Source organism: Onychomys torridus, chromosome 16 (assembly GCF_903995425.1).
Source record: "Onychomys torridus chromosome 16, mOncTor1.1, whole genome shotgun sequence".
NCBI lineage: Eukaryota > Metazoa > Chordata > Mammalia > Rodentia > Cricetidae > Onychomys > Onychomys torridus.
In genome coordinates, this window is record NC_050458.1 from 48,261,873 (window position 1) to 48,278,624 (window position 16,752).

Sequence of the window (16,752 nt, forward strand, 5' to 3'; positions counted from 1 at the left end):
AGTTAATAACTTTTGCAAATGACATTTCTCAAAGCCTTCAGAACACTAAATTAAACAAAAATACTGCTAGTCTGGAGGTATGTCACGTGGTCCAGGAAGCAACTCCAACCTCCCCAGAATCATCCTTCACTGGACAGAGAGGCTAGGCTCCAAGAATGATGGGGTCTTCTCACAGGTCACAAGCGTCTGAAGGGCAGTAGCTACTGTGGAAGCTGCCATGTTTATTCATTTAAACTCATGTTTTAAATATATGATCTTATGTTTGGGGCTACATTATTCAGTTATCCTCACCCACTTACCACATACAGCTCACAGCCAAGGGCTGGGCTCACCTGACAATCTGTAACTGCTGGGCACCCTGAGGGACTAAACTCTTGGTGGTCACCTGGCCACAGGGAGCTAGGACCACTACAGAACTGAGCTAGAACATGGGTCCCGAGAGTCAGGAAACTTCCATATACCTGTGCTCAACTGTGGGTTCCCACAGCAGGCAGTGTGCTACATGAAGTGTGGTGCAGCCGTCCTTCACCCACCATACAGCATACCCATCAGCACCCCACTGTAAAGGTCAAGTGGGAGCTGGAGAGGTGGCTTAGCTGTTAAGAGAGCTTACTGTTTTGGTTTGGTTTTTTTTGGGGGGGGGGGGGGGGGGGGGTTTCAGACAGGGCTTCTCTGTGTAACAGCTCTGACTGTCCTGGAACTTGCTTTGTAAACCAGGCTGGCCTCGAACTCACAGTGCATCATCACCACCCAGCAAGTTTACTGTTCTTGAAGAGAGCCTGGGCTTGTTTTGCAGCATCCACATCAGACACCTGGCTGTGTCAAGACGTAAACTCAGAGGCAGCTATTACCTGCTTGAAACACGGCCCTCCTACAGAGTGAGCAACCTAGGCCCTCAAACAGGACCACACAGACGCCAACACCAGCAATGTGCGGAGGAGTAGGAGTAAGATCTGCAGCATTTGTGGGTCCTGGCGGGGCTGGCAATTTGCCAACTCTGTGTCAGAGAGGGAATCCCTACAGTCTCCAATCACACAGTGAGCTTTCAGAAGTTATGAGAAGTCCCTCTACACTCCTAAGAAGAACATATTTGAAATTATTTCTAACTGTCATGAACCTAGGTGTGCCCAAAAGAAGAGGAGGACGGAGCAGCTCAGGTCCCAACAGCAATCCTAGAAATGAACACAAAGGTACCTGAGGGAAGGCAGGCTGGCTGAGCTTTATAGAAAGGTGATAAATAGCTCTCGGTTCCCACTCCCATCAAGCAACTTCGGATCTACACTTATAAGAACAAGAAGAAAGTCAAAAGGAAGTAAAAGCCGAATTAATGTAAACTAACAGGGCTGGCAAGCAGACTCAGCAGGTAAAGACACTTGCTGTCCGTCTTATGCCTTGAGTCAGATCCCGAGCAAGAACCAACTCCTTCCTGCAAGGCTACCCTGTGACCTTGACATGTGGGCCCTGGCAAGCCTTCACCCATACACATACACAAATAAATGCTAAAAAAATTTAAGGATAAGGTAACAAAGGATAATATTCATTACAGCAACCATTGTGGTGTTTTTGGTTTTGGGGTTTTTTGTTTTGTTTTTTGGGGGGTTTTAGAGACAAGGTTTCTCTGTGTAGTTTTGGTGCCTTTCCTGGCTTTCATTCTGTAGCCCAGGTTGGCCTGTAACTCACAGAGATCCGCCTGCCTCTGCCTCCCGAGTGCTGGGATTAAAGGCGTGCGCCACCACCGCCTGGCTTCCCTTGGTCTTCTTAAAGTAACACCTATCATAGACTCCTGTAACCACATCATACTCATTTCCCCATAATGTATGGTGTTTAGGCATACCCTTAAGGCCCTGTTTCCATGATAGACTTAGTCTTTAGGCCCACGTAAAAAAACACAAGCAACTTCATACAATCGCAGAAGCCCTGGCCCCAGTGGAGAGCAAAGCCTGAGTTAGGAGCTGCTGGAGGACTGGGTCAGCCCTGTCCCATGCCATGCTATCCTGCTGAGCTGGAGTGGCTCAGCGGGGATTTCTCAAGAAAATAAAATGGACTCTGGGGTCAGCCACAGGGAGTGCCACTGGGGCTTGGCATTGGCCATCTAATTTAGCTAAAAAAGCTCCCACCCGGCCCCTGCCAGAGTCTTTGCCACACACAAGCAAAGTTCAGCCAGTTGCTAAGGCAACAGAGACTCAGACATGTTTAGGCATCTGTAGAAAACAAGCCAAAGTACAATTTCCACACTGGTGATAAAAACACAAGCTGCCAAGTACACAGCCAAGCATTACTCTAAAATTTGGTCTTACTGACAGAATAAACAGGGGTGGGAAAGCAGGAAGCTCCCAGTGCCTAGCAGAGCCAACAGTCAGGCTAGCCCCAGAGTGCTGGTACTAAAAACCCACTTGTGCCAGGAAACAAATGCCTCTTATGCCCTGTGTTGTCTGAGATGGTTTCCTCATTTCTACCTCCGTATGGAGCAGTCTTTTGCTTCAGTTCAGCTGGGAATAGCGGCTTTTCTTAGAAGAGGAACTAAGATTCAGAGTTTTGCCTGTGGTGAGGCCAGATATGTGAAGAGGAAACTGCCTCCAGGGGAGGGGTGGAGGTGGGAGAGGCACACTGTCCAAGGTGAGAGCAGAGGTGGGCTAGCCTGGTCATAACCTCCACACCAGAAGCCCCCACCCTATCCATCCATGAAACATGCGCGCGCGCTTGCACACACACACACACACACACACACACACACACACACACACACCCTGTCCTTTGCAAACCCTGAGAAAGGAGTGAACAGGACACCGCTCAGTCTTCTATAGACAGTAAAAGGTGAAAGTCAGTCAGCCAATGGGAAGTGACACAGCAGGCCTCAGCCAACATTAACAACAGAAACAAGATGGATCATCAACTCCAGTAGAGTGCGGGTCTGTAGCAATGAAGAGAAGCTGAAGCATCTGTGAGAATGGCACCCCAAGTCACAGGGGCAAAGTCCAAAGGATCAAGTGACTCCAGGCTGCCACGCCCTCTGAATGATTCCGGAGCCAACAGCCCTGCCCAGTCCTTCCCCATTCACATTCTGCAATGTGGAGACGCAAACCAGGACAAGCCCAATCAGCTACTGTGGTTCCAAGCAGTCTGACCACTCACAGCCTTCGGGAAGAGGACTAGCGTTTTTTTTAGTGCTGGGAACTGAACCCAGGACCTGAGTATGCTCCGCAGAAGCTCTATCACTGAGCTACAACCCAAAGGAAAGCATCCCCTACAAGGAGAAACCACCCAGATTAGGAAGAATGTGACTCACTCAAAAACTCTGGTGGGAGTTTATCTCACGGATACTGCAAATTCCAAAGGCCAAGGCACCTAACATGAAGAATTCCCAAGAGTTTTCTTTCTCCTAAAATTCTAGAAAAATGGACTTACAAGAATTCAAACAAGTCTCAAAACACTCTAAAGTGTCCACAGCTTTAAAGTCATCCCTGGGGATTTCTCCTCAGGAACTAATTACATAGATAGGGAGGGAGGGAGGGAGGGAGGGAGGGAGGGAGGGAGGGAGGGAAGGAAGGAAGGAAGGAAGGAAGGGAGGGAGGGAAGGAAGGAAGGAAGGGAGGGAAGGAAGGAAGGAAGGAAATAAGTCTGGAAAGAAGCAAGCAAGCAAGGAAGGAAGCAAGCAAACTCAAATTGTCAACTACAAATTCATCTAGTCAGCAAAAAAAGTGGAAATAACCTAAAATGCCCAGCACCAGGGAATGTTTCAATCTCACAGTCAACAAGAAAATACTGGCAATCTTTTAAGGGGCTGGGGATGTAACTCAGTTGGCAGAATGCTTGCCTTGCATGTACGAGAGCCCAGGTCTAATCCCCCAACAATGCAAAGGAAGAAAGAACCTGAACAGAAATACTCAATGAGGGAGTTTAGGCCAGACATGGTGACATGGAAAAAAACAAAGCAAAACACTTAACAACAACAACAAAGGCAAATAGAATCTAGATTCTAGACAGTTCAGCAGATAAGGGCACTGAAAATAGGCATTTATGCGCCAGTATCCACATAGTAAAAAACAAAACACAACAAAAAACAATTCCTGCAAGTTGCCCTCTGACCTCCACATGACAGAGACACAAATGCACATGCATGTGCACACACACACACACATACAGGGGTGAGGGAATGTAATTTTTTTTTAATATCCAGTCATTTGGCACAAAAAATGGCAATTAGTTGAAGCATAACCACCAAGTACCTGAGCCAAGTGTGAAGGCACAGGCCTGTCACCCCAGCATTTGGGGGCTAAGCAGGATCTGGAGTCGGAGGCCAACCTGGGCTACACAGTGAAACCCTGTCTACAAACAAAGCCACGCAGTCAGAACATCTGCTCTCAGGTATCCACCCAAATGATCTTCAGCTAATGTCACAAGGCAACCAAGTGAGCTGTCCCTCAGCTGCTTCCTCAGGGCTGCTGTGGAAGATGGAGCAATAGCCCCCAGCAGGCCTCTGGAACTCTGAGAGCCCTGCTCCTCCACCCTCTGACCTCCCTCATCAACTGGGAGAGAAGCATGGGAGTGACCTAGTCCCAGCTCGTGCCAGCTCCCTTCCTACCTTACAAACTCCCTGGCTTTGTAAACTGCCAATGTTCAGATTCTCTTAATTGGGTTAGTTGTGAACATAGTTCCTGCTTAAACTAAAGACACATAATTTTCCCCATTTCTATGTTCCTCAGAGGCAGGGAGGAAAAAGGAATTTTTAAGGATCTTTTTCACAATTAAGGGCAAGTGACTCAGAATAAAGGGACACTGGTGTGGGCTTCAAGGTCAGTTCTGACAGCAACCCTCTAAAGGTCACTTCTCTGACCTTTGGGGTTGATTACTACTAGATGAAGTGGAGTTATCACCAACTGGTTGTAAGAACTCAATGAACAGAAACATAAAACTTCCATGGTCTCTCAGAAAATCCAGAACACAGTGTACCCCATGACCACTGGTTCTGCCATGAGCCATGCCAATCTTCCCATGGCACATGCCCAGCCTCCTTATCTGATGATATATTTGCTGGTACAGAGGTCACAAGTGCTTAATTAAAAACATCATCACACTCAAGCTAACCGGTGCCCAGGCAAGCCAGCTTCAGCAAACCAGTGAGCTACAAAATCCACTAATAGCGGGCTTGAAGGTCTGCGTGGGAAGAGAGCCTGACCACAATTCACAATCTTGGCAAACTCAGCTAGAGACAACATAATTTGATATAATGAAACACAAACATGGTTTGAAGTCTGAAAATGTTCACAAACTACAATTTGAACATCATTTTAAAATAATAAAATTTCAATTTCATTCAAGAGACAACTTAGAAAACTAGCCACAGCTGATTCTAGACACCACAGACTAGCCTGCAGGTCCAGGCAAAGGCCCTGTGACTGCCTACCCCTCATGTGGGGTCTAGACAGTGGCCTCTGGGGAGCCACTGACCCTTCCAATTTCTACCTCTTCCTGTCCTTCTTCTGAACCATGAACAAGGGAAACTAGCAACCAACAAAGCTGTTCTGAACACAAAACGAAAGCTATGGAAAAGTCCATAGTCAACCACCGACACCTGAACAGCCAAGGTGTACTGATACACTTAATCTAAATTGTAGAGCCAATTAAACTGGCATATTAATCCTGAAAGTGAAAGGGGACCGGCACAGTTCGGAAACCCCCGACTCCACAGCTTCGTGAAAGTTTAACCCTATTTCCCCAGGATCCCTGGGCACGCAGCTTGATCCTTCATCTTCTCAAGCCCTTTTTCATCTTCGCCGTGCTATTCACCCCCATCACATGCTCCTTTCCCCTAAGTACTAGGTGCAATCACAGCAACATTTCCTCATCACTGGGACAGGCCTGTATGAGCATCACATTAAAGCAAACACAGCATCATCAAGCCAGGAGGCAGGGCAGGGCTGCCCTCATCTCTTGTTTGTTTCAAGGTTTCTCTGTTCGGTCCTGGCTTTCCCGGAACTAACTCACTTTGTAGACTGTCCTCCAATTTAGACATCCATCTGCCTCTGCCTCCTGAGTGCTGGGATTAAAGATGTGTGCCACCACTGCCTGGATAAGATACAGATTCCTAGCCTCACCCCCATTAAGGGGACAGAAGCAAACAAAACCTCAGAGCAGTGCAAAAACAGAGGACATATGTCCTGCCACAAAGGGCATCACCCATACTGGTGACCTCTGATAGCATCCCTGTGACCTTGAGTCACCAAAGAAGGTCCTAATGAGTACTCTGGCTGAAGAAAGAATAATACATTTGTAAAAGAACTGGAAAAATAAATCCAATATGAGTACTTTAGGGTTTTGCTTAATTTACAAATCCACAAATCACCTAATTACCATGCTGGGTGATACAAAATGACTAAGTACTATGGCATGAACTTTGGGTCTGTGACTGCACGGCACCTACCACAATCCAGAGGAAGGGAGCCACTCCAAATTCCCAAGCTCAAATCCTAGAAGGTGGAGTCTTAGGAAGCTAACTGGGTCATGGGGGTGAAGTACCCAAGAATGAGATTAGTGCCCTTTCTTAAGAAGGAACTCTGTTTGGGGGGGTGGGGTGGCGGCGGCGGCGGCCGCCGCACACACCTTTAATCCCAGCACTCAGGAGGCAGAGCCAGGAGGATCTCTGTGAGTTCGAAGCCAGCCTGGGCTACCAAGTGAGTTCCAGGAAAAAGGCAGAAAGCTAGAGAGAAACCCTGTCTCAAAAAAAAAAAAAAAGAAGGAACTCAGAGAGCTCCCTTACTCTCTTTCAACTGAGTAAGAGCACAACCAGAAATTGGATCTGTAACCCAGAAGAGAGCCCAACACTATTACGCCCTCACCCCAGGCTTCCAGACTCCAGAACTTTGAGGAAGAAGATTTCTGTTCTTTATAAACAAATGCCTAGCGTACTGTGTTACAGCAGTTGAAAATAAGACACCCAGTCTCCGAAATGTCAAACCATTTGACCAGGCGAGGTTATGCGGTCACATGGTAGTAGACCTGGGACCGGGACCCAGGGCTGTCTGGCTCCAAATCCACGCTCTGACCTCTGGTTCATTGCTATAGTTTTGCCTTTTTTCATCCGCAGGAGCTAGCCTTACAGACTTGTGAGAATAAGCCAATCAAAACAGAAACAGGACACAGGCTATATGACAACACCCTCCCCACCCTAACAGCATAAGTGAACATTTAGACAATGGAGCTGAATCAATGACTGAGGCCAGCCCTCCCTGAAAGCCCCTTTCGTACAAAATTAAACCACTGCTTCCGAAGAGCTGCCACGGTAATCCTCAAGCCTTTGAGGACACTGGATCTTTGTGAAAAGGAGCAATCAGAATCATATCTCTCCCATCCACTCCTTGACTTCTCAATTGACCTCTTAGCTCTGCCAAGATCATCCTGCTCATCCCCTGGAAGGCTCCCCACTGAATTCATTCTCCAGAAGAAAGTCCAGACCTTAACCTTGGCCTACAAAGAGCTCACATCCTGAAGCTGCCCTCCCACCACACTCAACAACCCCACACACCACTGAACCCACAATCTGGATGACCCTGGAGCTCACTTTCAGCAAAGGCCACCTTCCTGGAGTTGAGCTCTGCAGCATGCTAACAGTGGCCAGACCAGCCCTCCTCTGTGTCCTCTATGGTGAACCCATTTCTGTCTGGTACTGCCCTGGGGAAACACAGTTATTTCTACCCAGCTGTTTCTACTGAGCCTTGGAATCCCAAGATCTCTACGTAACATAGCCAGAATGCACCCCTTCAATCCACTTTGCCTATTCTCCCTTCACACACAGATGTCCCACACAACTAAGATAGAATATTCCCAATGCTCTCAGCCCAAGGAGAGTTGTCAAATAAAACCCCAATAATCTACACTCTAAAATCATTGAGACAAGAAGACAATGAGTTCAAAGCCTGCCAAGCTATGTCCTCTCTTAAAAAATGGCTATTGGAACTGGAGAGATGGCTCCAGAGAACCCACAGAAACAGGGCACAGGCTATGTGACAACACGCTCCCCACCCTAATGGCTAGCTCATAACTTTAAAATCCCAGTTCCAAGAGATTTGACACCCTCTTCTGAACTTCTTAGACAACAGTCAAACATGTGGTACACATATATACATGCAAGAAAAACAATCACACATATAATGAATAATTAAAACAAACAAAAACGGGACTATTGAGATAGCTCAGCATAAAGGTACTCAAATACAGGCCTGTGAATTTGATCCCTGGATCACACTAGATAACAGAAAATAAAATAAAACAAAACAGGCTCCCAAGGGTTGTCCTCAGACCTCTCTCTACAAGTGCATGCCTGCAGGAAATCTCACACACACACACAGACTCACACAGACACACACAGACACACACACACACACACACACACACACACACACACACACACACACACACACGAAACACAAAAAGCTGGGCATGGTGGCACACGCCTTTAATGCCAACATTCATGAGGCAGTGGCAGGCAGATCTCTGTGAGTTTGAAACCAATATCATCACAAAAACAAAAATAAAGAAATAAATAAAGAAAAGCAAAATAAAACAAAGAGCTAAGAGCTAGCTAGTTTGGCAGTTAAGAGCATGTACTGCTCTTCCAGAGGACCCAAGTTCAGTTCCCAGCACCCATGTTGGGCAGCTCACAACCACCTATAACTCTAGCTCCTAGAAATCCAATGCCCTCTTCTGGCCTCTGCAGTCACCTACATACATATGTAAATGAACACATACAAACACACACTTAAAAATACAAGAAACTAAATAAAACAAAACTCGAGCACTTCCACGGCAGCTCAATGAAATTCCCCAGCTCCAATTGACAACTTTGCTTCTACCAATACCTAAGCAGAAAGCAGAAAGCAGAAAGCCAACGGAAGGAAAAGACCAATGTATGGTGCCAGTTCCTGATGAGTAAGCCGTTGGGAATACTAGCAGAAACAGCAAAGGTTTGTGGCAGGTCTTATAGTCAGGTACCCTCTCTTCCTCATCAGGCTCTACTTTTGGTAATTGTCTGCTGCTTAACACTTCAGAACTGACTGCTTGCCATTAACCTCTACCAAGTCTCTCTGCAAGGTAAATCCTTTCCTGGGGAGGCTGATGCATGACATTGAGCTTCTTATCTCATATAGCAGGGCTTTGCATGACTGCTCTGTCCTCTCTATCGAGTATTTAAAGAACCCACCTGAAATAAATACACACACACACACACACACACACACACATTTTTATTTTATGTGTATGGATGTTTGCCTGCATGTGTACATCTATGCACCACACGCATGCAGTGCCCACAGAGGCCAGAAGAGAGTGTCAAATCCCCTGTAACTGGTGTTAACAAGAGCCTCTTAGCCACCATGTGGATGCTGGGAATTGAACTCTGGTTCTCTGGAAAAGCAGCAGTACTCTTAACCACCGAGCCATCTCTCTAGCCCAAGCACAGACTTTTTCCATGCTACAATCACAAACTGTGGTTGGCTGCCTCCTGACAAGTGTCAGGATGACATGAGAAGAGGACAGGGGACTCCTCCACACTGGCCATGTTTGAGAGATCCTCTACTCTAGGCAGTACTACAAGCGCCAATGCCTGAGTACCCAACACCTCTGACCAGGTTGATTATTTTCATCAGAAATAAGCCAGTGAAATGGAGTCTTAGTGACTGTTCTATCGCTGTGAAGAGACGCCATGGCCAAGGCAGCTCTTACAAAGGAAAGAATTTAACTGTGGCTGGCTTACAGCTCCAGAGGCTTATCATCATAGCAGGGAGCATGGTGACAGGCATGGTGCTGGACAAGCAGCTGAGAGTTACATGCTGATCCACAAGTGGAGCCTGAGATTGGGCTAGGCATGGGCTTTTGCAACCTCAAAGCCTACCCCTATTGACAAACTTCCTCCAATAAGGCCACACCTACTCCAACAGCCCTCCTAAGCCTTCTCAAATAGCACCACTCCCTGATAACTAAGCATTCAGATATATGAGCCTATGGAGGCCATTCTTATTCAAACCACCACAGATGGCTTGGCAGGTAATTGCACTTGCTGTGCCCATGCACACATACATATACATGCACATACAGAATAATATTTTTTTAAAAAATAACAAAACAAAGCCATTTAACCTGTGCAGTTTTTAAGTTTTTTGTCCTTTCTTAAACACTTGCTCTTTATATAGCTGAGACTCTGTGCTATAATAAACAGACAATTCATGAAGCATTAGGAAGAAGTCACTGCTGGACAGTCATGGTCACTGTGTTATTTGAATGAGAAGGACACCCTTAAACTCTTATGTTTGAATGCTTGGTACCCAGTTTACGGAACTGCTTAGGAAGAATTAGGAAGTGTGGCCTTATAGGAAGAGGTATGCCACTGGGAGAGGGCTTTGAGCTTACAAAAGCCCATGCCACCATTCCCAATGTGCCTCCCCTCTCCCTCTCTGCCTCCTACTTTCTAAGCAAGATGTGAGCTCTCAACTGTTCCTGCCACCATGCCTTTGCTGAGCCATCCAGGACTCTAACCCTTTCTTCCAGTAAATTGCCTTGGTCAAGGTGTTTTATCATAGAAAAGTAACTAAGACAGCCACCAACACACTTCAACACAATCCAACTTCAAATTACGTGGGGATTCTAGTGCAGAAAGTATCTCATCAATGAGGACATACTTGGATAGATCAACTCCATGATTTATTTCCAAGACAGTGTCTCACTGTGTTGCATTGACTGTCCTGGAACTCACTCTGTAGACCAGGCTGACCTCTAACTCACAGAGATCTTCCTGCCTCTGCTGGAATTTAAAGGCATGCACCACCAGGTCTGATTTCAAGTTCTAATTTCCATTTAACATGTATTTACTTCACAGCTTTCTCAAGTGCTAAGCAACTGAGAAGTAATCATTTAAATATACTCTTTAATCAATAAACATTAACTAAGTCTGCCCAAAACACTCAAATCCTACAAATTTTCTCCTCTGAAAAAGACTAAAGAACAAAAACAAGGGGACTAGAGATGGCTCACCAGTTAAGAGCACTGGCTGCTCTCCCAGAGGACATGGGTTCAATTCTCAGCACCCATACGGCAGCTCACAACTATCCATAACTCCAGTTCCAGGGGATCCAACACACACATGGTGTATAGGCACACATATAGACAGAATACTCATTCACGTGAAATAAAAAATAAAGGTTAAAGAACACTTTAAAAAAAAATAAAACAAGTTCTTCATTCTCAAAATAGAAAAGTATTTAGGATTCAAATTCCAAAGGAAAAACAGCCCCTCAGTGGACAAACAAAACTTCTTCTCCAAGTGACATTCTAGGATATTTTTGATGCTAACAACTCATCATGACAATCACCAAGGAAGCAGAACCTAATGGAAAAACCCCAAGCTGGCATCGAGAAGCCCAAGTCCTGGACCCAGAATGGACTCTACAAAGCAATGGCCAGGCCCGATACCACTTTCTTCACCACAATTCACGTCATTCAAATGTTTGAGCACAAAATAATGGGGGACAGTCCTTCGGAATGTGTCCTCCGTGTATATAAGTCACCATTATTATTAGCTCCAAGAGGACAGGGGAAATAGGATTACAGATTCTCTGAAGGAGGGGCAGCTTCAAGGCTGTGCTCACCACCCCACCACAACGTCAGGAGGGAGGCAGCTTAGGGCTGGAGTGTGGCAGTCCTTACCCTGATGCTGGCCCCAAGTTGTTCACACGTGTGCTTCTTTTCCTGGGGTGGGAGGAGGGTGTCTCACAACCCTTCTCAGAATTTCATCTTACAAATATAAATACTGAGACCCTGATATCTGCAGAGTGTCCTAGCCTCAGAGTTAGTGGATAAAAGGCTAGAAAGAGCCTAGGCTTCTGGTCCCCATCCATCTCCCACTCTGCCAGCTGGTATTTTAGCAAGAGAGAAAAATTACATGACAGCAGATGTAATGTCTCAAGCCTGAAATGTCATCACTTGAAGGGCTGAGGCAGGAAGAGTGCCTTGATTCTGAGGCCAAGGATGGCCATACAGTAAGTTCCAGCTCAGACCCTGCCTCAATGTTCCAGCAAGGTTCCTTTGTGAGGCGGCCCTGAGGCCCTGATAGCTGTGACCACTATACCCCGTTGCTGTATTTCCTTCTCTATCTAGTGCAGTGCCTAGCCCCAAGAAATGTGTGAATATCTTTAAGTCTGAAATTTCTTAAATGAGGTGGAGGCATAACTTCGTGGTAGACTGCTTGCCTAGCATGTGGCACACAGAGTTCCATCCCCAGCACTGAGGGGGAGGAAAGCTGGGTGGGGGGCAGGTAAAGAAAAACACCAGCAGGTGTTCGGAGAACAGCTCAGAAGGTAAAGGCACCTGCCATCAAACCTAACAACCTGAGTGTCCAATCCCCAGAATCCCCAGGGTGGAAGGAGAGAACTGACAAGAACTAACTCCTACAGCTGTATATACATGCACGCATGCATACAATAAATGTTCTTTAAAAAATGCAAACCTTGACAGGCGATGGTGGCGCACACCTTTAATCCCAGCACTCAGGAGGCAGAGGCAGGCAGATCTCTGTGAGTTCGAGGGCAACCTGGGCTACAGAGCGAGGTCCAGGACAGGCACCAAAACTACACAGAGAAACTGTGTGTGTGTGTGTGTGTGTGTATGTGTGTGTGTGTGTGTGTGTGCACGTGCCATAAGTTGAAGTCAGTTACCTTCCTTGATCATTGTCCACTTTGTTTTTTTTAAAGATTTCTTAATTTTATGTGTATGAATGTTTGCTTACATGTATGTACGTGCCCCATGTATGTGCCTGGTGCCCTCAGAGGTCAGAAGAGAGTGTAGGATCTCCTGGGACTGGAGTTACAGATAACTGGTACCATGTAGGTGCTGAGAATTAAACCCAGGTCCTCTGTAAGAGTAACAAATGCTCTTAGCCACTGAGTCATCTCCCTACCCCCACCATTTTTTCTCACAAGGGGCTCAAACTCAGGTGACATGTTTGAACATTACATGCTTTACTGACTGAGCCATCAACCAGCCCTAGGAGACCTAAGATGGTCTCTAGTCAGCACAACCATCTAAATATTAAAAATCAGAAAACATTCTCAAACAGCCATCCCAAAGACCACCACTAAGAGGCATCAGGAACAAGTTAAGGCCCACTTAGACCATGCTCTCAGGTCTACTTTCAGGTGTGAGGAGGATGTGCAGAGGCCATAAAGGACTCTGTCCCTAGAATGCAAATCACCTAGGTAACTAAGCCCTGCCTCCCTCTACTGCCTTCAGGTATGCAGCTGTGGTTCCAAACTGGAAAAAAACTGAGCAGGTGCTACAGCTCATGTGAACATGGTTATTACCTACATAATCTAAAGAGTGACCTCCAGAAAGCCAAGTACAATGGGACGGTAAATAAGGCAGGCCACAGTCACCTGGGCATGCTTCACAAGGTGCCACGACAGTGGGTGAATTTTACTACTATTATTTGATATTCCATAACCTCCTGCAAGGATCGAGTGATGACCACTTTCAGAAGCAGGAAGCCTAGGAATCAGGCCTCAACCCATCAACATGGACTTTCAGGTAAGAGAAAAGAATAAAAAGATTAAGGGTGGCCATGTATAGTAGTACATGCCTTTCATCTCTATGAGTCTCCAGCCTGCCTGGTCTGCAGAGTGAGACCCTGTGTCTAAAAAACAAAACAAACAAAAAGCCCGCAAGACCTAAGGGCAAATCATCCTAGACACCCCCTAGAAAATGCCCAGCCCTCAGGAATGTGTGCTGGCACTCAGGACCAAGGCAACACCTCTATCAGGCAGGATGGAAACCTAGATCTTACATACACACACTCTTGGAATAATTATTATGTTCAGAAGTAACAAGTTATAGCTCCCAAAACACATGAACTAAAATACCATTTCTATCCCAATAAGTAGTTATTCTTTGAAATCCTGCACAGTTGCTGGCCAGTGGTGGTGCATGCTTCAAACCCCAGCACTCAGGAGGCGGAGCTCTGGGAGTTCGAGGCCAGCCTGGTTTACAGACAGAGTTCCAGGACAGCCAGGACTACACAGAGAAACCCTGTCCCCTGTCTTGGGGGGAGGGGAGGGGATTCTGCACAGAGAGAAGAGATCTAACCAACCTTCTACTCCTCCGTGCTGGGTTATTTTCCCAAGCAATAAGTACCCATCAGCCTAATGGTCAGTTTCTTTAAAGCCTCCAGACCACAGGGAAAAGAAACACACATCACACAAGCTTTTCATGTAGTCGCCTCACGGCTCAAGGGGCGCAGCTTCACCAAGGAGACTGCCAAACTACAGTCAAGCGTAAATGCACAGACTAGAGTGTTCCACGTAAGTCAAAAGAATCCCAACCAGCACAATTCGGTGCTTCTGTGAAAAGGCGAATCCAAATGTCCTACAATGGAAGAGGGAGCCTAACCCATAACACTGCCCACCTGGATGAGCCCTTTGGGAGGGGCTCCAAGCCAATCCGGGGGAGTGGGGGCGCAAGAACAGAACTCAAGCAAACTGAAAAACCTGCAGTGGGGGAGGAAGGTGTGAGCTCACACCCACCACCACTCGGGATTAAACAGATTTACATCACGACAGAGCAGGCGTGTTTGTTAAACAGCGTAATGAGTAGTCCTGGAGACCGTCAGCAACCTACTCCCCTTAATCACAAAACCTCAGGACAGCTGCGGTCAAGGAAAGACGGCAAGGGCCAGGAGTGGTGAACACACCCCGGACCAAAGTCATCTTCCCTTGGGGACCCAACAAGAACGCAGCATCCCCGGGGCGTGTCTACTTCCAGGTCTAATCTCTAAGGCCGTGAGATTCCCCAGCCAGCTCCTCTGACCCACTCCTGAAAAAAAAGAGCCGACCTTCTCAGAGCGGGGGGCCGCAAGTCTGGAGTCTGGCGGGGAGAAAAGAAGGTGACTTTTGAGCCCCACGGGAGGAGAGAGGTAGTTGACACTCGGATCCACCGAGTCCAGAAAACTATGAAAGTCAAAAGGTCGGCACCCAGCCTTTCCTGTCTCGCCATACGCCCCTAGGTCATGTCCACCGGGCAGGCTTGGCTCTCACCAGCGCGGACACCGAGTGTGGGAAGGACGGAAAGGGAAGGCAGGCCGTCCGCAAAGCGGCCCAGGAGTGCGTCCGCGTGGGTCCCGCCCGCTCCGGCCGCCCCTCGGGCCTCCCGGGCTCCGCCCGCCGGCGCGTGGCCCCTCGCGCGCGGACTAGAAGTTTCGAGCGGCGCGGCCCCGCGCGCTCGGCCCCGGCGCGGCCTGACATGGGGAGGCGCGGCCACCGACCCGCGTCCCAACCGTCGCGGCGCACCCCTCACCTCGGCTGCCCGTCTCCTCGGGTCCCGTTACGCACGCCACCCCGGCCGGGCTGCGACTCCGACCCCTTCCCAGTTCCGTTCCGGCCGCGCTGCCCGGCCCTGCCCAGACCCGCCGCGGCCGCTTCTGCCGCCAGCCGAGACCGCACCGCCCCCGCCGCGCCCGCTGTGCTCGCCCTATTGGCTGTCGGGATTCAGACCCCGCCCTTCAGCCCCGTCCGCGTTCTGGATTGGACAGACCAACGCCGAGGCGGCACGCCCCCAAGCACGCTCAAGGGGACTTCCCTGGGTGAGTATTAGCGGCCTCCCCTGTCAGTCAAACAAGGAGCGCCTACTTAAGCGGCAGAAAGGGCAGCATGGGTCACCCCCTGGGAGCCGCCCGGAGGTAGGACTTTCTTGGGCGGGTACTGTGGTTTTCCTAGCACCTAGGAGCGTTGCCGTGCCTGACTGGAAATTCAGGTGGACTTGCAGAAAGTTTCCTCGGATCTGGAGAGCTTGCTGCTTTTCCAGAAGACCCGGATTCTATCCATTCCAAACACCCATATGGCGACTCATCGGCTCATCACGGTCTGTAACTCCAGTCCAGGGAATCTGACGCCCTCTTCTGGCCTTTGTGGACACTAGGCACTCACGTGGTGCTGACATACATACAAGCAAACATACACATAATTCTTATATATTTAAAAAGTTTCCTCCAAGCCAGGAATGATTGGGGACAGAGACAGGCGTGAACAAACAGAGACTGGAGAATCATTAGAAGTAGCTCACGCATTTAATCCCAGCATCAGGAGGCAGAGACAAGCGGATGTCTTTGCATTGGTGGCTACCGTGGTCTACAAAGTGTGTTCCAGGCTAGCCAAGGCTACATAGCCCTGTCTTAAAAAAAAAAAAGAAGAAGAAGAAGAGGAAGTGGGGTGGAGAAACTTCCCTCCAGGGGGACAGAGATATGGCCCTCAGGGCACCAGGCAATGCACAGACATTTTGGTTCTCACTGTAGCCCTGCCTGATAAGGCATTAGCCCCAGGAGCAGAGGGAAATGACAATGAGTCAGAATGGCTAATAACTTCCTCAGCACTGCTTCACACAGTGGGAGATGCCCGAGGGAGGGTCTGAGAAACTGACAGCAGGTAACTTTCCCGGTACTGTTTGGAGTAGGGAGTAAGTAGGAGTGGATAGTGGTTTGTAATCCTGGTACTCAAGAGGCTGCCTGGAACTTACTCTGTTGAGTAAAACTCTTAATTGGAAGAAAGAAAAAGAATAAATGGCCCAGGCAAGCCGGGATTACCGCACAAGACACTCCCACGAATGAGTAAATGAAGCTAGATATGATGATAGATGCTAGAACCCCAGCATTTGGGGAGGCAGAGACAGGAGAATCATTGAAAGTTCAAGGTACATATTTAGACCCTGTCTCAATCTCCCTGC

General features: G+C 47.9%; 1 protein-coding gene across 5 annotated transcripts in view; it reads right to left on the bottom strand.

The window, feature by feature from the left end:
• Nucleotides 1-15,479, bottom strand: part of Pacsin2 (protein kinase C and casein kinase substrate in neurons 2) — a 101,819-nt gene extending 86,340 nt beyond the window's left edge. For 4 of the 5 annotated variants that reach the window (XM_036208069.1, XM_036208066.1, XM_036208068.1 and 1 more), the window contains exon 1: nucleotides 15,331-15,479. The gene's annotated coding sequence lies outside the window, so the exon portion shown is untranslated. Of the gene's footprint in view, nucleotides 1-15,071; nucleotides 15,095-15,330 lie in introns of those variants that run through there. The other variant, XM_036208065.1, reaches the window with a different exon arrangement.
• Between the last annotated feature and the right edge of the window lie 1,273 nt (nucleotides 15,480-16,752).